This window comes from Choloepus didactylus, chromosome 9 (assembly GCF_015220235.1).
Source record: "Choloepus didactylus isolate mChoDid1 chromosome 9, mChoDid1.pri, whole genome shotgun sequence".
NCBI classification, from domain to species: Eukaryota; Metazoa; Chordata; class Mammalia; order Pilosa; family Megalonychidae; genus Choloepus; species Choloepus didactylus.
This window is the reverse complement of record NC_051315.1, coordinates 28,208,614-28,232,971: the sequence shown is the minus strand read 5'-3', so window position 1 is coordinate 28,232,971 and position 24,358 is coordinate 28,208,614. Positions and strand designations below refer to the sequence as shown.

At 35.0% G+C, this 24,358-nt stretch overlaps 1 pseudogene; it reads left to right on the top strand.

The window, feature by feature from the left end:
* The first annotated feature begins 419 nt into the window (after positions 1-419).
* LOC119543696 lies at positions 420-15,900 on the top strand (annotated as a pseudogene).
* The last annotated feature ends 8,458 nt before the right edge of the window (positions 15,901-24,358 follow it).

The following is a 24,358-nucleotide window of genomic DNA, read 5'->3' as shown; positions in this document are numbered from 1 at the left end:
GATACTTTATATGTAATATTGATTTTGCTGACATAGGTGCTACTGAGGTAAGGTGCAGTTCCTCCTATGACAAATTGAAAATATAATTATACCTGCTCTCTGAGATCTTTTGAAGAGAAGAGATTACTATATGGACTTCACACAGTAGGTAACTGGTAAGCAATTTCAAGCCTGTCAATCCAGAGACTAAATGCTTAAATACTAAGCATCTCCCTTCAAAATAGCTAGGTAACACAATCACACTGATCATAAATATTTAATCAGTCAAGACATGCACTGGGTTGGATAAAGTCTACTCGGAATCAGCACCCACTGACACCTACTTTTATACTCTCCCAAAGGGATCAAAGCGTAAAAAGAGTCTACATTTCCCAGACTCCATAGTCTTCAGGGTTCAAAATCAGATTCAGATTCTGCCAATGAAAGACACTGACAGGATATTTGGAAAACGGGAGATAGAAGACATTCTTCTTTTGCCCTTGGTGGAGATTGAACTTAGACTCCAAAAGGCAGGACTTTTTGAAGAAGCTGAACACAGGTGTCCCACCATCCAGTGGACAGTTATAACATCAGCTGTAATTTCTCGTATTTTCCCAACCAATGGAGAGAAGCGGCTGCTTCCTGGCCTCAGGAATGTATGCAGCTGCGATGCCATTACCCGAAGGTAAAATGGAAGCTCTCTCAATCCTACTTTCCTAACCCTTCCAATGATTTCATCAACCCTAATTTCTGGTATTATATCCCTTACTGCTCAAAATACTTGGAATAGCTTATGTTTCCTCTATTGAACCTTAAATAATATGTGGATAATTTGAAAAATAAATATTTGAATGGTTGCTAGAAATGACTATGTGTTTCTGTAGCATGCACCCATAGTCCCAGATCTAACTCTCCTCTACCTCATACGTTTGTGGTAAATATTTAAATCTTTTCAGTATTGGAACTTTACTATTATGATATTTGTCCTCCAACTATAAGAAAAATTTAGCAAAATTATATATGTAAGGCTCAAAATTAACTAGAAAAGTGATTTTCAAACATTCTTCTCAGGCATAAAGCTGCAATGGTCAAACGAGCACTCCACAAATAATTCAGAGGCCAATCCCTATTTTCAGTTCTTAGGAATGAATGACAAAAAGACATTTTTATATGGCTAGTTATTAATTTCTACCAATATATTAAGTGAGTTTTAGGGTTACTAAGATGTGGTGTTCATATATTGTTTACTTGTTACTTCAATTTTCTGAGTATTTTAACAGCACATTCTACTAAAAAAGGCTGACTGCCGTACAGTTCTTGACAACTTTGTAACCATGTAAGATAAGATAAAGGGCCAATTTTTCAAAGCAGACTCACATGACTCAGTATCAGGCTATACTAATTTCAAGGTTTCAGGTACTTATGAGGTATAGGAGAAGCAGAGAGAAGTTCAGGCCCTCTGACCTTGCTCCTCAGCTGTTACGTTTTCCTTGTTCTTGACCAAGTCCTATGTTTCTTACATGATTGCTCTGACTCAGATTAATAGACAAAGTTTCTAAGAATGAATCACTTAGGTCATGAAACTCCTCCATGTTATTCTTTGATAGCCATGTGGCTTATGTGACATTTTCCAGAGAGGCATGCCCCATACCTCCAATGATTTCAGGCTGGTTTAATACCAGCTGTCCTAGGCAGCCAGGTACATCATTCGTAAAGCATTCCATAGATAAGGTTTCCCCTTGTCAGCAAAACCTTTTTTTTTTTTTGGTCCGAAAAGACTATCACTGCCATTTTTATAAAGCTTTTAGAATGAGCCATCTGCCTTCTTTTCCTGGGAGATTCCTCTCCCTGCATTGGGTTAGTCTTTGAGTCTTTTGAGATACATATGTTTAAAATTTTGGCCTATAATTTATCAATAACTAGATTTTAAGATATTTTTATACCACATGTCACTCTTTAAATATAAATCATCCATAGCACTGTTGCTAAAGCGGATGCAAACTTGATTTCCCAAAATATACTTATATATCCTTTTGGGGGGGCTGCTATAAATAAAAACATGAAATTACTTTTCATATTCTATAAAAATAAGCAAAATTAAAGCACCTACTGTATTTCATTACACTCATACAAATAGTCATATAGTCTTATGAAATAAATTATAAATGTTTCATGTCTGTTCCTTTCCAATTCACAATTATTATCTTTTATTTTTTCCATTGGTAAGTAGAAGGTAGATAGGTAGACTTTAGTAAGAAGATTCAGGAACAACTGGATTGAAGTATCCCTTACATTGTAACTTAGGTTTGCCGAAACTAGTTCTTAATAGTGACATCTTTTGAAATATCCCAGGAAAATAATAAATTGGAAGTAACAAAGCCTTCTAGTTTGGCTTTATTGAGTGGGAGGATCATTTTTCTATATAAATATGCTTAAGGATGCTGTTTTAGGAAGAAAGCAGTGCTGAAGTTCTACTCTTAAAAAAGAAATCCAGGATTTACTAATACTATTTTCTCAAAAAATAATTACTCCCGGCAACTAAGAATTTCATTGACTTTAATTGGCATTATTTATTTATTACCAACAGTGTATAGTTTTATAATGATAGTGATGCAGTATCAAATGAACAATGTTAATTCTCATCTTCAGACCAATTTGCCTAATTTCCTGTTTGCTAGGTCTGATGGGTTATTAATGAATAATGAATAATGAGTAAAACAATTTAATATGAAATGAATAATGAATAAAAACATTTCCAATTGATTTGGACAACTATCTACTTTTAATCTACATTTTGATTTAAGAAACCAACCAACAAACCAAACACATATTACATACAACTAACTGGTAGGTGGGCCTTTACTGTTTTTTTGTTTTTTTCCTCCTTCCTTTGTGTTTTCACTTGTAAATGATTGACCTATAACATTTTGTCTAGAAGTCAAGTTTTTTTTTCCTAGTTTCTTCTGTTTTGCTGTAGTTAAAAATGGTTAAGAGCTCCATCTGTTTGGCAGTCTTCATTTTTAACACCAAAAAAATTCAATCATAGGGAAAGTTTATTCAGGTCTTGGAGTTGTCTGCTGGGTCTTGCAGAAGTTGCCTTTCTGTGACTAAGTTGCTTTTTTGATCTTTTAAAGCACTGAGAGCTAACTAGCCTTTAACCAAGACTTTAATTAAGTGTCTTGGAAACCTCAGATTGAACGAAGTACTTGTTCAGTTAATTTAAGTGAGCCTCAAAATAGTCACAAGCATCTATGCATTGCTTTTCCTAATTGGGTTAAAAGTTTGAAAAAGCATTGAAATAGACATTAATTTTCCTTATACTCCTGGCTCTAAAAATACCAGGCTTGTGCTCTTGCCTTCTCCATATCTTTTAAGATAATCCATTATTTTCTTCCTTTGACCCTTTCATTTCCAAACTTACATTAGTTTGTACCATAATATTAAATAAATATTCACTCCTAAAATAAAACGGTTTTGCTCATACTTATGCCAGTATTATTTTACTATATTGTTCTATTTAAATTGCTAATGTTCTGGATTTTTTTGCTTCTTTGTCAATATGTGAGAATGGCCTGCAGTTTTCTTTATCTGTAATTCCTAGGACCTGTTTCTGTGCTGTGGTTACCTTTGTATAAAGAAAGCAATAACAGTGTCTTCTTTTTTTTTGAATTCTAGCTAAATTTAACATACTGTCACTCCCTTCTGATTATCAAAAGTTAAAACAGTTTACTGGAAATTTTAAACAAAACATTCATAAGTTTTAGTGATAATATTGAGTATATTCTATGTGGCATGCATTCCAAGCAATTATTTCGTAACTCTTTGCGTCCTGAGTCAGCACCTAACATACTTACTTGCAAAAGGAGTATTTTTGTTTCAGTCACTACTGAATATCAGCAAAGCTACCAACACTCTTTCTGCTTTATCACATGAGCCCCTGGGCTTAACTAGAAATTGCTATGGCTATGATTTGAATTTAAATTTTATCATGATGATGATTATAAATGCTACATGCAAGAGTGAAAATTAATGCTTCTACTTAAGCTTCATAGACATCATAAGATCATAATATTATGGGATATAATTAGATTCTTAAAAATGTCAGTGAGTTTCATACTAATAAGTTTTTGAGGATCCATATTCTGGGGGATGGATCCTCCTTTTCAACAAGGGGCTCATCTCTTAAAGAATGTAATTTTGAGGAATGTATTTTCTTTGGAATAAAAATGTAGTACAATTAAAAATACAAATACTATGAGGTATATGTCATTTGAAACAAACACTTTATAATCCCAAATTAATTCACAAAAATAAATTTAAAGATAATTCAAAGAAACCAGTAGTGTAGAATCTTGGTTCCACTTATTAAAGGGATTCACATATGAGTATATTATAGCCAAGTACACTGATACATAAGACACTGAAACTGGAAAGATTTAAAGGTAGTCACAGGAAGCTGTATAAGAAGAAAAAAACATAAACCATTAAGACATATTTTTGTCCAAAAATATGCAAAAAAATTGTTTAGAAAATACACTGTAATATCTCACCTGTGGGGAAAATATATAGAGACAGAGATGAGCTGATACATGAATTAGATACCTATCACATATCTGGCATGAGTGCATTTTTTCCTATACAAAGCTTTGTTCAATTCTCATAATGATATGGTCAGTGTTCTGGTTTGCTAATACTGCCATTTTGCAAAATAACAGAAATGGATTGACTTTTACAAAGGGGGTTTATTTGGTTACAAAGTTGCAGTCTTAAGACCACAAAGTGTCCAAAGTAAGGTATCAATAATAGGGTACCTTCGCTGAAGGATGGCCATTGGCATCCAGAAAACCTCTGTTAGTTTGGAAAGCACGTGGCTGGAGTCTGCTAATCCTAGGTTGCATTTCAAAATGGCATTCTCCAAAATGTTGCTCTTGGGACATTTTGTCCTCTCTTAGCTGCAGCTCCTCTTCAAAATGTCACTCTCAGTTGCTATGAGGTCCTTCTGTTAACTCCTTTATACAAATCCAGTGATCCAATTAACACCCACCCTGAATGGGTGGGGTAACACCTCCATGGAAATTATCCAATCAAACATTTCACACACAGGTGATTGAGTTACATTTCCATGGGAACACTCAATCAAAGGATTCCAATCTAATCAACACTAATACATCTGCCCCCACAAGACTGCATGAAAGAACATGGTGTTTTCTGGGGGACATAATATAGCCAAACTGACACAGTTAAGTAATCTAGCTTTCATGTGAAGAAACAGAGAATCATAGAAGTAAGTCACTTATTCAGGGTCATCCTGCATCAAGTGGTAAATATAGGATTTGAAACTAAGGTTACATAGCTATAAAGTTTCTTTTCTCACTGGCGAGTTCTTAATAGCTGAGCTTTCTCATTTTTTCTCTCCTTCCAATCTCCAATTTCCTGATTTTTGATTTGGTGTATTATTTATCATATTTCCTCCACTTTTCACCAAGTGAGAAGTTTTGTATCGATTCCTCCCAAATACAAAGAAAACCAGAGATGAAATCAGAAAACCTGGAGATGCAGAATTGAAAGACCTTAAGTAAATTTGCTGCCGTTTTGAGTCACCTTGGCTTCTGGATTCTTAGCACCTTGATGATGCTGAAAACATTTGATCACTTGCATGTTAGATTTTTCGGTGGTTAAAGACCAGGGGTTTAGACAGTGTTAAGTTTTATACTTCTGTTAATGAGTCTCCTCATCAGCTTAAATAATTGGCTTTTAAGTATACATGTCTGAATGGGCTTATTTCCCTCCCTGGAAATGCTTAATAGCAAAAATACTCTTCTTGGCCTTGCCATTATTAATGACTGTTCTGCCCTTCTTATCCTGTAAGTCATCTTTTCCATCATTCATTTTTAACCACATTATGGTCTCAATTAGTACCCTACCCTTATTCCCATACCAACCTCAAACTACTGACTTTAAAACATACTCCTATCCGTAACTGTGTTACTTGCCATCTCCACTTACTGTTTCTTGATCCAATTTACTTCTTTTAAGCCTCAGGCTTCATTTAATCATGAACTTCATTTTAGGATGACTCTGACCCATGGGAGTTCCCCACTGCTTTCCTGCTTTCCCACTGCTGGCCTGACTTCATGCAAGCCACATGAGAGCGGGGAGAAAGCACTTCTGTACTTCAGTGCTAATTGTTTCCAATCATAAAACCACTTAGTTCATATTGCTGCCTTTATGAAATGCCCCTTACACAGCTGGATTCATGACAATATATCAATTTTTCTGGGTTCTAATTGAATGATGAGTTCCTCTTTCACATTCTTTAATAGGTAAAAATTTAGTTTGCCAAGAAATCAACCATTTGAAGTCTGAATGTTCCCTTTATAGATTATTGCATTTCATGTTATTCTATTTTTAAGTTATTGAAACAATTAGTGAATTATAGGCAAAACAACAAAGCTTACTCATATTAATAATTAATATGGATTTTGTGTCCTTTTTTGGCCATGTATGTTAGGTAGAGTCAGCTGTGTGCATTGGTAGAAAATTCACATAAGCGAATGATACAAATAGCTGTTTTTTAAGATGCAAATGATCTCTCCCTATGCAGGAGGCTGTCAACATTCAGGGGAGGGGTTAGGAAAGATAACTCCTTCCTCTCTGTATCTCTTAGCAACACTCTTGATCCTGGCAAAAAAAAAGGATACTCAATAATGTTTACTGAATGAATCAGAATAGATGCTCTTTAAATTTTCTGAATTAGAGTAACAGTGAACTATCTCTAGAAAAGAGCAAAATGAATTAATGACTGCAAAAGTCATTAAAAATGGAAAGTATCAGATGTTCCAATCCCTGCAATTAAAATAATGCTATCTTGTGGTCAAGTGAGAAAAATGAAGGAAATTTTAAATTGTTTTTCTGAAGCTAATTTATAAACAAAGTGCATTTAAGGATTGATAGGTATTATTTTGCTATAATATAGTAATATATATCAGTCTGAAAAAGACTGATAAGGCAGAAAATTCTTCTTTTTCAACTTAATATTTAAAGTTAATCACACAAACTAAGGGGTAGTCCATTGAGTAAAAGCTCATTTTTTTTTTAATTACCCAGCTGAGTTCATAATTGAAATAGTGACTCAAGCAAATATTTGGTAGTTAGCTGTTCTTTTTCTTAATTAGGAAAATATGTTAATCAATATTTTGCTAACCTACATATTCCGTTGTCCATGTCTTTGTCAGAGAATTTAGTGCTATATTTTATTCTGAAATAGTATCTAGTGGACTATGATTTTCCAAAAGAAGAAAGGCTACTATAAAAGATTGTATTGCCTGTCAAGGTTGTATTTGTTATCTTTTTTTTTTTACTCTGAGGTAATTGCATGATGAAATTACGTGTGAAAAGAGAATTTTCAGCTACTACCTTGAATAAAGGTTGGAGAAAGGTTATGTTTACCATAATTCCATTTCCAACACACTGTTGCCCTGCAGGCAGAATAATCTAATTTCACTTCTTTCCTGATTCCAGTGGAGTATTGAACACTCAGTCTTTCAGTGTATGCTTTTTTTCCCCCTCTTCCCTCATCTATATTTGCATTCTCTTCTCTAATTTTGTTGGAAAATAAGATGATATGAATGCAGTGATGTGAGGATCACTCAGTATTTTTAAAATGTCCTCTTCATTTCCACACTTTCATTTCTACGACCATTAAATGCCTAACAATCATATATTTTTTCTCCTTAAACTTCTAAATTAGTGTCTTTGCAAAATGTTGCTCAGGAAAAAAAAAAAAAAGAAAGAAAGAACCAAGTATTCCATATTCCACTTTGTATTTTGTAACACTGGAAGAATATAGTGCCAATGTGGCATCAAATCCAGACCAAAGAATTACTTCTTGTTAAATATTAATATATTACTTTCCATAAATGAATGAAAAATCCAGTTTTTCATTCATCTGTTTATTCATTCACTCATTTGCTGCTTATTCAATGCTATGAGCCAATTATTATTTTACAAAGATCAATGGATCAATTATTATTTTTTAAACTTTATCATGAAAAATTGAGGGAAATGCTATAAAACACCTAATCACTTTTCCTCAGTATTGCCAAGACCATCAAAAACAAGGAAAGTCTGAGAAACTGTTACAGCTAAGAGTTGCTTAAACAGACAAGACAACCAAACGTAATGTGATGGGATCTGGAGAAGACAAAGATATTAGGTTTAAACCAAGGAAATATGAATAAAGTATGGACTTTAGTTTAATAACACAGTATCAGCATTGGTTGATCAATTGTAACAAATGTACCACACTTCATAAAATGTTAATATTAGGAGAACTGGTTGTGGTATATATGGGAACTCTCTGGGCTTTCTGCTCAATTTTTCTGTAAATCAGAAATTGTCTTAAATTAAAAAAAAATCATTAAAAAAGGCTAGGCATTATAAGCATTAATATATTTACATGGGTATAATGACACACAGTTACAAATCTAACAAATTTCATATACATCTATATGAGGAAACCTATGAAACACTAAGAAAACAATGATCTAAATAAATGGAAAAATACTTCATGTTCATGTAAACAGACTCAATAGGGTTCAGATGTCAGTTGTTCCCAACTTAATCTATAAATACAATGCAATCCCATTCAAAATTCCAGTGAGTTATTTTGTGGATACTGACAAACTGATTCCCAATTTTAGATGGAAAAGCAAAACACCAAGAATAGCTGACACGATACCGAAGAAGAACAAATTCAGAGGACTAACACTACCTGAACTTAAGACTTACAATAAAGCTAAAACAATCCAGACAAATAGATAAATGGAACAGAATAGAGGGCCCAGAAACAGATTCACCCAAATATAATCAACTGATCTTTGACAAGGGAGCAAAGGCATTTCAATGGAGAAAAGATAGTCTCTTCAACAAATTATGCTGGAGCAACTGGACATTCACATGGGAAAAAGTAAAACTATACTCAGACCTTGTGCCTTTCACAAAAAATGAACTCAAAATGGATCATAGACCTAAATGCAAAGTGCAAAACTATAAATCTCCGGAAGAAAATATAGAAGAAAATGTAGGTGACTTTGGTTTGGTGATGACACTTTAGATAAAGCAAACGGCATGCATGATCCATGAAAGAAAAAATAACTTGGACTTCATTAAAATTAAAAACTTCTCTGTGAAAGACATTATTAAGAGAATAAAAAGATAAGCCATAGGGAGGGAAAAAGAATTTACAAAATGTATCTCTGATAAAGGGCTTATATCCAACACATACAAAGAGTTCTTAAAACTCAACAATAACAAATCAACTTAATTAAAAATTGGCAGAAAAGATCTGGACAGGTACCTCACTGAAGAAATATATACAGATGGCAAATAAGCATATGAAAAGATGTTCAACATCATATATTATTAGGAAACTGCAAATTAAAACAACAATGGTATACCACTACACACCTAGTTGAATAACTAAAATCCAAATTATTGACAACAGCAAATGCTGGCAAAGATTTTGAGTAACAATTACATTTATCTATTGCTGGTGAGGATGCCAAATAGCAATTAACTTTGGAAACAGTTTGGCAGTTTCTTACAATGTTAAGTATAAGCTTACCACACAACCCAGTAATAACACTTCCAGATAGTTACCCAAATAAGTTGGAAGATTATGTTCACATAAAAACCTGCACAGCAATGTTTATAGCAACTTTATTCAAAATTGCAAAAAACTGGTTGTAGGTAAGATGCCTTTCAATATTCGACTGGATAAGCAAACCATGGTCCTTCATTCAATGGAATATTATTCAGGAATAGAAGAAATGAGCTAGCAAGCAATGAAAAGACATGAAAGAACCTTGAAAGCATATTGCTAAGTGTTAAGAAGCCAGTCTGAAAAGGCTACTCTGGAAAAGGCAAAGCTATAGACACTCTGGAAAAGGCAAAACCAGAGAAAGTAACAAGATCAATTGTTGCCAAGGGTCAGGAGTGGAACGGAGGGATTTAAAAAAAAAAACAGGAGTGGAACGGAGGGATTTTTAGAGAGGTGAAACAATTAGGTATGGTGCTACAATGGTGAAGAAATGATATTATGCATTTGTCAAACCCTACAGAAATGTACAACACAAAGAGTGAACCCTGATGTAATTTATAGATTTTAGTTAACAATGTATCAATATTGATTTATTAATCATAATAAATGTACCACATTTACACAAGATGTTAATAAAAGGATAAACTGGATGTGTAAAGAGATGAGGAGTATATGAGGAACCCCTGTACTTTCTCTCAATTTTTCTGTAAATCTAAACCTGTTCTAAAAATAAGGTCTATTAAAAGACCCAATAAAAAACAAGCAAATGACTTTGACAGGCATTTTTTTCAAGAAGTATATACAAATGGCAAATAAACATATGAAAAGATGTTCAATATCATTAGCCATTAGTGAAATGCAAATCAAAACCACAATGAGATATCATTTCACACTCAAAAGGACGATATTATTTTCTTTAATGGAAAATAAGTGCAGGAAAAGATGTGGAGAAATTGGAACTCTAGTGTGTTGTTGGTAGGAATGTAAAATAGTGTAGCCACTGTGGAAAGCAATATGGCAGTTCCTCAAAAAGTTAAATATAGAAATTACCATATGACTCAGGAATTCCACTCCTGGGTATAAAACCAAAGAAAATGAAAAAGGGGTCTCAAATACTTAGTTGTACGCCAATGTTCATAGCAGCATTATTCACAACAGCCAAAATGTATAACAACCCAAGTGTCCAACAACAAATGAATGGATAAACAAAATGTGGTTCCTACACACAATGGTTTATTACTCAGCCATTAGAAGAGATGTGGTTCTGAGGGAGGCTGCAACATGGTTGCAACTTGAAAACATTATGTTGAATGAAAAGGGCAAGGCATGTAAGGAAAAATATTGTATGATGTCTGTGGTAGTTTGGAGCTGTTATGTACCCCAGAAAAGCCTATGTTCTTTTAATCCACTCCTGTGGGTACAGACCTATTGTGGGTGGGACCTTTTTATTAGACTGTTTCAATTGAGATATGACCAATCCAATTCAAGGTGGGTCTTAATCCTTTACTGGAGTCCCAGAGAAAGTACAGAGAGAAACACACAGAGATCTTACAGAGAAAAAAGCACCAGGAGAAGCAAGCAAGGACCCACAGAAACTGAAAGAGCCAGAACTTGAAAGCAATGAAACCCAGGAAAGAAAGATCAGTAGACACTGGCCATGTGCTTTCCCATGTGGCAGAGGAACCCAGATGCCATCAGTCTTTCTTCAGAGAAGGTATCATCAAGTTGATGCCTTAATTTGGACATTATCATGGCCTTAGAACTGTAAATTTGTAAACTAATAAATCCCACTGTAAAAGCATTTCTGGTATATTGCATTCTGTCAGCTTTAGCAGACTGAAATGTCGCTTATATGAGAGATCTAGAAATAGCCAATTTGCAAAGACAGGAAGTAGATTAGAGGTTACCAAGGGATGCAGCCAGAGAAAGAAGTTTTTGCTTAGTGGGTATAGAATGTTTATAAATAAAATTTGAAAATAATAATAGTAATAAAAATTTTTTAAATTTAAATAAAATTTAAATAAAAATTTAATTGGCCTTGGTAATGGTTAATGTCTTGTGTAAACTTGGCTAGGCTATGTTGTCCAGCTGTTTGGTCAAGCAAGTGTTTGTGAGGGTATTTCATGGATTTAGACCATGCCAGTTGATTGCCTCTAGGACTGATTACATCTACAATCAACAAACGAGATCGCCTTCAGTAATGAGAGGAGTCTCCTCATGCTATCAGTTGGAGGCCTTAAAGGGAGAACTGAGGATTTCAGAAGTCAGAAGGAAGAATTCCTATCCTGCCTTTAGACAGCAAGTTTATTCTGGGAAATTCACAGTCACCTTTATAGAATTTCCAACTTGTGGCCTGCCCTATAGAATTTGGACTTGTTAATCCCCATGGTCACTTCCTGTAATAAATCTCTTTATAAATTAAATAAATTATGTATGTATGTATGTATGTATGTGTGTATCTCCTGTCAATTATCTTTCTTCTTAAAGAACCCTAACTAATCAACTTTGCCTGAGGAAAGACAGTTTGTTTTCTAACAGAAAATATTTCAAAATCAGCATATAAAGAGGTGATCAAAGTTTTTACAGCCAAACCATGGGAAAACAAAATATTATAAAAGCCTGTTAAACTTCTAGATTTTTTTCATGTTTGTGACATTGTCAGCTTTTTTGAATGAGTAATTCATTATTTTCCTCATTCCCAAATAAATATTCACTTTCAAATCTAGAACAAAATTTCATTTATGACAATTCTGGGAGAAATCTTAGCTATAATGTAGTTAACTCATAATTTATACCAAACCCCTTCTCATTTTACAGAGAAAGAAACTAATGGCCTTAGAGTTTGGATAACTTGACTAGAGTTGAATACATTTTGAATACATTTTATGAGAAAAAACAAAAACAAACAAACAAAAACCCTGAAATCAGAAAGTGGCACATTCTTCTGTAAATCTGCAATGAATTTATTACATCATTGATATACATTCCTCAGTCTATATGAAAAACACCCTTAGAACATATTTTATGTTCACTGACCTTAACAACATACTATATTAGCTAGGTTTGACAGCATTTTTAATATCTTTTAATGGTTTAAAATGGGAACATGTTTCTGTGGTCTCTAGCACTTTCTGGCTACGATTTCTTGTACCGGTCCATATCACTGTTCCATTTATACATTTTCTTTGCCTTGGCACAATTGATATCTCTTACATGTGATTTATTTCCACTTACTTTCAAATTAAAAGTTTTAATTTATTGATTTGTTAATCACTTTGGAATATAGATTTTATTTGAAAGTCAGAAAATATTGTTCCCATGTGCTACAATAAATTATGATTGGGCTCTGCTGAAATTAACAAAGCAAAGGTTTGATTAACAAAATCAGATGTAACATTTTATATTTATAATATTTAACCCAATATATCCAGTTGCTAATTAGAAATTAAAAACAAAAGAGTATAATCTTGTCATACACATCTTTTGGTGTCTTACTAATTTGTGTTGCTCTAAATAAATGACACCTGACATTTGTCAAAGATAAAGTATTACACCAGGTATTTTGAGACTGTTGTTCAAGGAGGATTACAGCATTTGTGGGAGACTCCTCAGCTCCCTACCTTATAGTATTTATTAAAATAAATACAGGTGAATGTTTGAAAAACACAAATAAAACTAGAGCTGAGTGTGATAACCTCAGACTAATGAAGAAAAATCCCTAAAGAAGCATTTAAGAGGCAGAATTTAAAGTGGGAAAATGAGTGATACTTGCAGAGTTTAATGATTAAACACAAGTAACAAAGCTTCTCATGCCTGTCAATTCAAGACATACCATGAAATTGTAGAAATTAGACTTCACATAAGATTCATATAATTGAATCTTATTTTAAAGAATAGACTAAGCTTCCAAGATGCTTGAAAACCAAAGCATAGATTAAAAAGCACACACATAATTTAAAACAGATAGAGAAGAGTATTACTTAAAGTAGCCACAATAGACTGTTAGGGAGAAAGAGTTAGTCATGTATCTATAAAAACATCCAGCATATTAAATCTATACCCCTTTGTGCGTGTGCCACAAGCAACAGGTGACCTGGCTGCACCAAGGAAGATGATGAATCTCAAAGCCCACCTTGAATGGCTTTTTTTGTTAGAACATAGCATGGGCATTGCTTAGAACGCCCATATGAAAATGAGATCTTTTTACATTTTTCAGTGATTGTAATCAGAAAAATATTACCACATGTTATTAGGACCACAGTAAGATAATGAGAGCTGTGGGGAAAAAATGTGTGTAAATGTTTCAGTAATAAGATAAAATTAACAAATGGAAACATGTTATAATCTGAAATAAGTAGAAAAGAAAAGCTACATTTCCTCCCAACAGCTGTTTTTTATCCTACCTAAAAAACTGGCAAAATAAGTGGGTGGCTAAGCACATCATCTTGGAGGACAAAGATGGGAAAGAGAAGTAGCTACCATTCAGAACTTACGTTAAAAGATTTCTTCCAGATACTCACCTTTTCACCCATCCTGGAATTTTAATCCTTCCCCATTGACAAGTAAAAAGCAATTGTATGTACATAAACCTTTATATCCCACTGAAAATCACTGGACAGAACTTTTCAGGGACACCTGGTCTCACGTATATAGTAGAATGACAGAATGTTCAACATTCACAAATGCCTTGGAAAATGGGGTATGTGACAATTTACACCCTGTCTCTTTACTTTGTGTGTGGGTAGGTTAGAATTTGCTGATTAGGTGCAGATAATTTCAACAGGTTTAAAGCTACAGCACTGTTAGGCTACAAGCTTGTCTGTGAAGAATTTCTTGATTATAGGCAGAAGAATAAAAAAGGAAACGTACGGCAATGAAACACTTTTTGTTTAAATATCATAGCAGTCTACCACATTCCACTAATGAGATTTTGGATCATTTATGAAGAGTTTAGTGGTTGCTCTTTAACACTTAAATCATTGTGGCTATTTGCCCATTTAAAGATGAGCAGATACAAATTCTCTATTAATAACAGCCTCATAGCCATGAGACAATGGAGCCTAGAATGGCAAGGATTTTCCATGGTGTGATTTTGCTCTGTTTTTAGAGCCTATGAGCTAATTTCTCACCTTCATGCTGACGACAGATTTTTAAGTCACTCATGTATTTTAAAAATTACTTTAAAGTTACAGAACTAGAAGAGATAATAGAATTGGCATTTTGATAAGAACCTTTTTCTAGATTTCACCCCAAAACTCTTTTCCTGCATGATGCACATCTAAGTAAATATTTGAAACATCTTCTCAGAAAAATCACTGAGATAACTACTGTTATGGGACAAACAAGAAATTTGCATTACATTTTGGATAAAAACTTTATTCCAGGCATTGTGAGGGGAAAATATGTGAAAGAAAAGAGGTTCTTTATAGCATCCAAAATTTCATTGATACCCTAATTCTAAGATAAGTAAGATGAATCCAAACCCTCACCCTAACCCAACTCTAACTTATTCCTTAACTGTTCCATATTGACAGGCTGTACATGGTCTAGCTCTTGTCCTAGAAAAACCTAACTCTTTCCCTTATACCCATGCTCTCTTTAGTATTAGGTGACTCTTAAAATCTGTCAAGCTTTTTGAGAGAAAATATATGAATACAATTCTTTAATCATTAGGGCCGGCAATCCCAGGTAGCAGGAGGGAGAAAAAGAAGGAGTGAGGCAGAGCATGAGTCAAAACAAACGCACGGGTTTTGTGTGGCATCAGGCTTTGCTAGTGGACTCCAGTTTGATGAAAAATTTTTAGAAACAAAAGAACATTTGCTGAAGTTGCAGAATGGTAATCATCTGCTGTTCCAACAAGTACCAGTGGCTGAAATTGACAGGAGGAAGTTAGTCCAGACGCAAAGCATCCTCCACTACATGGCAGAGAGGCAATACCTCTTTGGCAAGGACCTCAAAGAGAAATCCCTGGGTGGCAACCAGAAGACTGTCATTAGGTACTTTCGTGTGTTTGAAAAGACGTTAAAGGATCATAGACAAACCTTTCTGGCTGGTAACCAGCTGAGCTTTGCAGACATGGTTCCAACTGAAACCATTTTAGCTCTAGAAGAAAAAAAAATTCTAATACCCTCTGCATTTCCTCACCTCTAGGAGCTCACAGTGAAAATAAGTAACATCCCTACAATTAAGAAATTCCTTGAACCCGACAGCAAGAAGCAGCCTCCCCCCATAACATCTACATGAGAACTATGTACCATCTTTGCACCATAAAACATGTCAGTGAGCAAGAGCTTGCCCTAGGGATGCTATGTCCACAGTAACATCTTAACTGAATCCCAGTTCTATCATGGTGCTATGCATAGTTGCTCTCCAAATAGGGTCTTTCATGTCAAGGAGATCTCTTCTAGAAACATCGATATGTTTTTTGTTCAGTGAATAAAGGTTATGGGGCATTTTTCTGAAAACCTTTTCAGGGAGGCTGGTGTTTAAGCGAGATCTAATATAGTTACTCATTTCCTGTAGTTGGGAGGGCAGGACCTCATGTTATCCTCTGAGTTCCATTTCTCCCCTTATCCCATTCATTCTAAATGCCTTCCCATTTCTTCCCAACTTTTAGTGTCTAATAACAACAAAATGTGTTGTGAATGACTCTCCTTTGAGCTATGATAAAGTAAATGGTAGTAATGAAAGCAACTGATATTAGCTGAAATAAAGAATTGACAAATAAAAAGAAAAATCCAAATAAGAAGATGCAAGATTCCTCTGGTCATTATTTTTCTCATAGCTGTTTAAAGACCAGCAATGAATGTTCTCATAAGTACTTAATATTTGTTTAAGGTTGTGTGGAGAGTGTAACCACCATTCCTATGCCCAGTGTCTTCAGAGAGAATGGCCACAGCACAAGCACTTTGAAAAGGTGGGACTGCCACTCCAGCAGGACTGGGGGACAAAATATCAATCCATAGATGACTCTTAGACTTTAAAATCTGATGGAGCTTGCCCTGCTGGTTTTTGAACTTGTTTAAGAAATGTGACCCCGCTTTCCTTCCTCTTTCTCCCTTCTAGAATGAGATTTTTTATCCTTTGCCTGTTCCACCATTGTTTATTGGAAACAGATAAGTTTTTTTCTAGGTTTTTTACAGGTCCATCAGGGAGGAATTTTGTCCTAGGATGGATCACACCCATAACTGATTTTGATGAGACTTTGTATTCAGCATTGTTACTGAAATTACTTAAGCCATTTTGGATGTTGTGATGGAATGACTGTATTTTGCATGTTGGAAGAACATGTCTTTTGGGGGGTCCAAAGGGCAGATTATTACAGACTGAATTATGTACCCCTGAAAAACATGTTCTTAATCTTAACCCATTCCTGTTGGGTGTGAACCCATTGTAAATTGGACATTTTGATGAGATTATTTCTAGTTAAGATATGTCCATATGAATCAGGATTGATCTTCACCGCATCACTGGACGCTTTATAGAGAGAAAGCCATGAGGAAGAACCAGAAGCTGGAAGCCAACAGAACCTGGAAGAGAAAGGAGGAGACACTGTCATGGGCTTTGCTGTGTAATGAAAAAGCCAAGGAACCCCAAAGATTGCCAGCCAGCCAGAAGATAATGACTCCAGGATGAAGCAAGCTTTGTAGCCTTTGAAACTGTGAGCCAATAAATTCCTGTGGTTAAGTCAACCCACTGTATGGTATCTGTTTTAGCAGCTAGGTAACTAAGACAGACAGGAAGCACCACTGGCTTTGAAAACAGAAGCCTGGGAATTAAAAAAAAAAAAAAAATCTGTTGTTCCATATTGCAGACACAGTCTGAAAAATTCTGCAGCTGTTTGTCCTTTTAGAAACTAATTTTTCTTAGACCCATTTCAGTATCAAAAACAAAATGAAACAAAAACTAAAAAATAAAACACACCTTGTCTTTCTCAGGCTCTCCTTCTAATCCCTACCTGAATAATCTCTGATTCATATGACCACTTAGCTTCCTATTTTGATTCACATATTGACTTTGTAATCTGTTCTCCATATTCTGCATCCATCCCAGGTTTGTGCGAGGTTCCTTATAACCAAAATTCACCAACTCTGATACCCTTTAATTTGCTGACCAAAGGCAGGAGGTAGCCTACCAGGTTCTTTTCGGATTCCAAGTCTTGAAGGTCCTTCTAGATATGTGGCTTACCCATATAACATTTTTTAAAAACTACTTGCATTGCACCTATACGTAACTTAACATTTTATGCGTTACTTTTAACCTTCCCAATAAATTCGTAAAGTAAATGATATCATCAAAGACAACCTATTTTTAAAGACTCAAGCTGAGAGAGATGAAGAAGCTTGTGCGAAGTCAGTTGGCAAGTAGAAAGTACAGAAGCTTGGAGCACTGCTAGTTTCACAACCTTATTTACTGTGTTCTGGAAAGTAAGAAAGACATAATATGGCTTTGGAAGATTTTAACAAAGCCACCAAGACTCAGATGAAAACATGGCGTTGGATAAGGGGAAACAACACTCATCAGGCGGTGGAATAGAGTTTGGGATGAGATTTTTCTGTTAATTATAGCACATATTTAGGGCAGCTATGTGTGACAGTCCACGTTGATCTAATGGAATGGATGATCATTGCAGTCCAGTATCACAGTATGAAATGAGGCTGCCTGTTCTGCTACTGCTATTTAATGCAGAAATGTGATATAGCTGTTCCCTGTTGGGAAGCAACTCTCACAAAATAAACAAATAACATTGTATCCATTAGCATTAGCAAAGGAAGATAGAAAATAGATGACTTTGAAAACTATATTTTTCGCATACCATATGAATGCTGCAGATTCCTTGGAGGTGAAAAAATTAGCAATCTGTTCATTTTGGTTGCCAGAAACTTCTTGAATTTTAAATATGGATATTTCTGTTGTGACCATGAAAGCTGACAGAGCTCTGTGGCTGAAATTCTACCCAGTATAATCTGTGAGGATAGGGTAAGATACTGTTTATTCCGGGCTCAAAATGTGTGCTTATCTTATCAATGCAAATAGCTTGCTAGGACATAATAAATATTTCTTTGCCAACCTTTCCCTGTGATGTTACCATGAACTTTATCCAAGACTACCTGTTCATCAAAATTTAGAAAAAGTCATAAGAAATAAACCATGGTTGGAATAAAAAATAAGCACCACAGATAAATCACCACCATTTGATCACTGAAGTTTGGAGATGGCAGAGTGAGATGCTTAATGTCATTCCATGTCTGTGAAACCCATTCAAAACATTCCCAACTCAACAGGAATTCTGAAAGAGACAACATGTGTAGGTCTACACTTTCTCTTACCATTTATCTCCTCACCCTATGTTATATAATTTCAGCAGTCTTTTAGAGATAAGTCCAGTCAGATGACAAACTACTGATGATTTCAAGATGAAGCTGTATAAAATTCCAGTCAGATGACAAACTGCTAATAATTTCAAGATGATGCTATATAAAATTCCAGGTGAAAATTTGAGTTTAAGCTAAAGGAATGGTGATATATTAGGAGGAGGGCATGGATTGAAATGAAGTACCTCCTTTCTTCTTAGAGAGTTAGTAGGAGAGAAAATCAAGCCAGTAGGAGCCAGTGGGAGATGTGCATGTGGACACCCTGAAGCTATGGAGAATGGTGAGGTCCACATTTCCAGTCTGAGAAAGTGAAGGATAGAAGAACCATAGAGACAAGGAGGTTGATGCTTTTCTCTGTGCAGAAGTGGTCTGGGACTTTTCAAACAGCAAGAAAATGATAGAACGTATGAAAAAGAAAGTCCATAAATCTGAATAAAAGGAAAGCAATGAAATAAAACAAAAAAATCAACATTTGGATTTAAACCTTTTTTTTTTTACAAATGAGCACCATTTGTCTACGATCTTGCACGTGTGTTTTTGTTGCAAAGTGCTGGTGATTAAGAAGAATAAAGTCTATTAAAGAGTCTATTAACAAATAGTGGTGAGAGACATGCCCACAATATGTATAAACATAATAGAAAATATGATGAGAAAGGTGTGAAGTATAAAGAGATGTGTGAAAAAGAATGGCACCCTCATACTGAAACAATGACCATTCCTAAAGGAAAACAGTTTTTTCTTCAATTGCAGCTGTACTGTCAGTTTTTTCATATTTTATAATGTTGCATGAACTCTTAGTGAGACCACAACATTAAACCTTCCCTCTAGCCAGATTGTCATTAAAGAAATACTGAGCTTTACTGAGGAATCTATCATCACCGCTTGGTGGTGGAGGCAAATGGCATTTATAATTAGACTATAAAGTAGTAGAGGATCATTGCCTTTCCTTGAGAAGACACATTTAATTTCTTATCACAGTGAGTGATCATGCAAACTGGTAAGGCTCTGGCCCCTGCAAAAGACTGAATTACAGGCAGGAGCTGTGTCTGGGACAGCTGTTTAGAGTCTGGAAGAGTGAGTGGGCAGGGGCGCTGTGTGAGGGTGCTATAGGAAAAGTGATTTGCTTGGGTTGTGGATCCACTGGTCACACAGGGAAAGTCTTTTAAATATTCCTCTGAGTTGGTTTTTATTTCTTTTTTAAGAAACTTAAAATCCTGTAAAGGCTTATCTGATAATCCTGATTCACATGTATATGAATAAGTAAAATCTTGTTAATGTGTAATGCATATTATCTGAGAGGGTTTCTATGAATTTAAGACATTACTTAGAACCTTATCAGCTATGCTACATTTCCTGAAAATATCCAACTTACTTATTAATTCTTTCTTAGCTATGCTACTGGAGCATTCTTTTTCACATACCTCTTTACTGGAAGGAATCATTAGACTGTCCAAAGTAGTAGTAAGCCAAATACAGCTTACTTTATTCTCAAATATCTTTAATTTCCTTCCTTCCTTCCTTCCTCCCTTCCTTCTTTCCTTCTTTTCTTTCTCTATCTGGCTGCTTTTGTTCTTTCTTTTTCTGTATGTGAAAGAATCCTCCTCTTACAAAATGTGATTCTAAACATCTGGCTACCTAATGCTAGTCCAAGATATTTAAAATGTTTGTTAAGTATTTAAAATTCTTGAATTTAAGTAAAAGGGATCGTTTGTTAAAAACACGTGTATTTTGGATCCTTGGGAGGAGATGGATGTCTGTAAAAGGAGATTTAGTGGGAAGGTAGAGTTGCCTGAGAGGGGGCTACAGGCAGCTGTAACTTCAGGATTGGGAGGTGTTGGTGAGGAAGGAATGATGACATTTACCAGTCTGGTTTCAACCAGAAACTGAAGAAAGTTCATTTGGGCTTTCATAATGTATAAGCCTTTACTGTTTCTAAGACTATAAAACACAAAACTTAAGGAGCAGGAGAGCGCAGATGCAAGGACCATGGCTTTTCTGCTTATTTGTTTTAACTAGAGAAGTTGTAGGTTTAGGGAAAAATCGTGCAGAAAATACAGAGATCCCATATACCCCTGTTTGACACACACCGTTTTCCCAATTTTAACACTTTCCATTAGTGTGGTAACTTTGGTAAATTGATGAAACAATATTATTATGATTGTACAATTAACTTGAGTCCATAGTTTACATAAGCATTCTCAGTTCGGGTTATACAGTTCTATGTTTTTTGTATTGCTTTTAAAAAAATTTTTTTCTAGAAATATATATATATACAACTTAAAATTCCCCCCTTTAACCACATTCAAGTATATAATTCAGTGGTGTTAATTATGTTCTCCATTTTGTGCTACCATCACCACCATCCACTATCAAAGCTTTTACATATCACTCCAACCAGAAATTATGTAACAAATAAGCATGAAGCACCCATTCCCTGCCCCCACCCCAGCGTGGTACCTCTAGTCTAGTTTCTGATTCTATGAATTTGCTTATTCTAATGATTTCATATCAGTGAGATCATACAATATTTTCTGTTAGTGTCTGGCTTATTTCACTCAACATGATGTCTTCAAGGTTGCCATGTTGTTACATGTATCAGAACTTCATTTCCTTTTATGGCTGAATAATATTCCATTATATGTGTATACTACATTTTGCTTATTGATGATGGATACTTGGGTTGGTCCCATCTTTGGGAAGTTTTAAATAATGTTGCTATGAACATCAGTGTGCAAATATCTGTCCACTTTCCTGCTTTCAATTCTTTTGAGTATATACCTAAATGTGGGATTGCAGGATCATATGGTAATTCTCCACTTAACTTTCTGAAGAACCACCTAAATGTTTTCCACCGTAGCGGCAACATGTCGCATTCCCACCAACCAATGAATGAATGCCACTACTTCTCCACATCCTCTCCAACACTTGTCATTTTCCATTTTGTTAAGAGTAGTCATTATAGTGGTTATTAAATGATATTTCTTTGTTGTTTTCATTTGCATTTCCCTGATGACTAATGATGTTGATTATCTTTTCATGTATTTATTGGCTATTTGTATATCTTCTTTGAAGAAATGTCTGTTCATGTCTTCTGTCCGTTTTTTAATCAGGTTGCTTGATTTTTTATTGGTGAGTTGTAGGATTTTTTTATATATTCTGAATGTTAAACCCTTATCACGTGTGCAGTTTCTAAATATTTTCTCCCATTCTGTAGGCTCTCTATTTACTTTCCTGATGAAGTCCTTTGATACAAAAAAGGTTTTAATTTTGATGAGGTACCATTTTTCTATCTGTTATTTTGTTATTCATGCTTTTTGTGTAAAGTCTAAGAAACCATTACCTAGCAAAAGGTCCTGAAAATGCTTCCCTATGTTTTCTTCTAGAAATTTTATAATCCTGCTTCTTATATTTAGGTCATTGAGCCATTTTGAGTTAATTTTTGTATATGGTGTGAGGGAGGGACCCACATTCCTTCTTTTGCATATGGATATCCAATTTTTCCAGCACCATCTGTTGAAGAGACTATTGTTTCCCCATTGAGTGGACTTGGCACTCTTGTCAAAAATCAATTGGCCACTGATGTGACAGCTTATTTCTGAGCTCTCAATTTGATTCCATTGGCCTATATGTCTGTCCTTGTGCTTGTACCATACTGTTTTAATTACTGTGGTTTTGTAATTAATTTTAAGACTGGGGAGTGTGTATCCTTCAACTTTGTTCTTCTTTTTCATGTTGGTTTTGGCTATTCAGGGTTCCTTACCCAGCCATGTAAATCTGATGATTGGCTTTTCTATTTCTGCAAAGAAGACTACTGGAATTATGATTAGAGTTGCATTGAATCTGTGAATCACTTTTGGTAAAACTGATATTATAACAATATTTAGTCTTCCAGTCCATGAACAAGGAATGTCCTTCCATTGAGTTATGACTTCTTTGATTTCTTTTAGCAATGCTTTGCAGTTTTCTGCATACAAGTACTTTACATCCTTGCTTAAATTTATTTCTAGATATTTGGTCTTTTAGTTGAAATTGTAAATGGAATTTCATTCTTGATTTCCTCTACAGATTGTCGATTACTAGTGTATAGAAACACTACTGATTTTTGCATGTTGATCTTGTACCCTGCTACTCTGCTGAATTCACTTATTAGCTCTGTAGCTTTGTTGTGGATTTTTAAGGATTTTCTATATATAGGGTCATGTCATCTGCATATAGGGAACGAGCGACATCTTCCTTTCCAATTTGGATGCCTTGTATTTCTTTTTTTTGCCTAATTGCTCTGGCTAGGATTTCTAGTATAATGTTGAATAACAGTGGTGACAGTGGGCACCCTTGTCTTGTTCCTGATCTTAGAGGGAAAACTTTCAGGCTTTCACTATTAGTTTGATATTTTCTGTAGGATTTTTCATATATGCCTTTTATCATGTTGAGGAAGCTTCCTTCTATTCCTACTTTTCTAAGTGTTTTTATCAAGAAGTTTTGAATTTTGTCAAATGCTTTTTCTGCACAAATTAAGATGATCATGTGTTGTTTTCATTTCCCCTCATTGTATTCTTGTAGTGTATTTCTTGTACTGTATTTCTTATCTTTAACCACCCTTGCATACTTGGGATATATCTGTCTTTATCATGGTATATAATTGTTTTAATGTGCTGTTGGATTCGGTTTTCTAGTATTTTGTTAGGATTTTTGCATGTATATTTATAAAGAATATTGGCCTGAAATTTTCATTTTCTTGTGGTATCTTTATGTGATTTTGGCATTAGGGTGATGCTGTTCTCAAAGAATGTGTTAGGGTGAGGGTCTTATCCATGGTCTTCAAAATACAGTCAGTGAAGGCTGGAAAGGGCACAGGTGGAGTCCTTAGGGGTTCACACTTGTGTGGCCTACACAGCTTTGTCAGTAGTATCTTATCTATTTCTCATTGTGACAGCATCAACCTGCTGAATTTTCTGCTTATTTTCTTTTTGATAAAGACAAAATGTTTTTGCATAAGGATTCTTGCTGTTTTCACACTGCATAAAGCCAAGGATGTGATCAACCACTTTTTGAAAATTAGTTTTTTAAAGGGAGCATGTTCAGCTGATTGAGTGACTGATGGAGATGGACTGTCCCTGGGCCTAGATAAGCATATGGCACCTTCTGTTGGCTCATGGCACAGCCTCCTAAGTTTCCTTTCTTCTCTTTGTAGAGCTCTGCAGCTCCCTCTTTAACAGATAAGTCCAATTCCCAGGGCTGTTTTAACTGCTCCCACTGATAGGGTAGGGCATTTCACTTGTCCTGCCACAGGGCTGCCTTTTAATCTTCATAGTACCTCTCACCCTGTTGCACATGGATTTCTCCCATCAACAGGTAATTAGAAGGAACTGTACAAGTATGATCTTGTAAGTCATTTACAATGTAT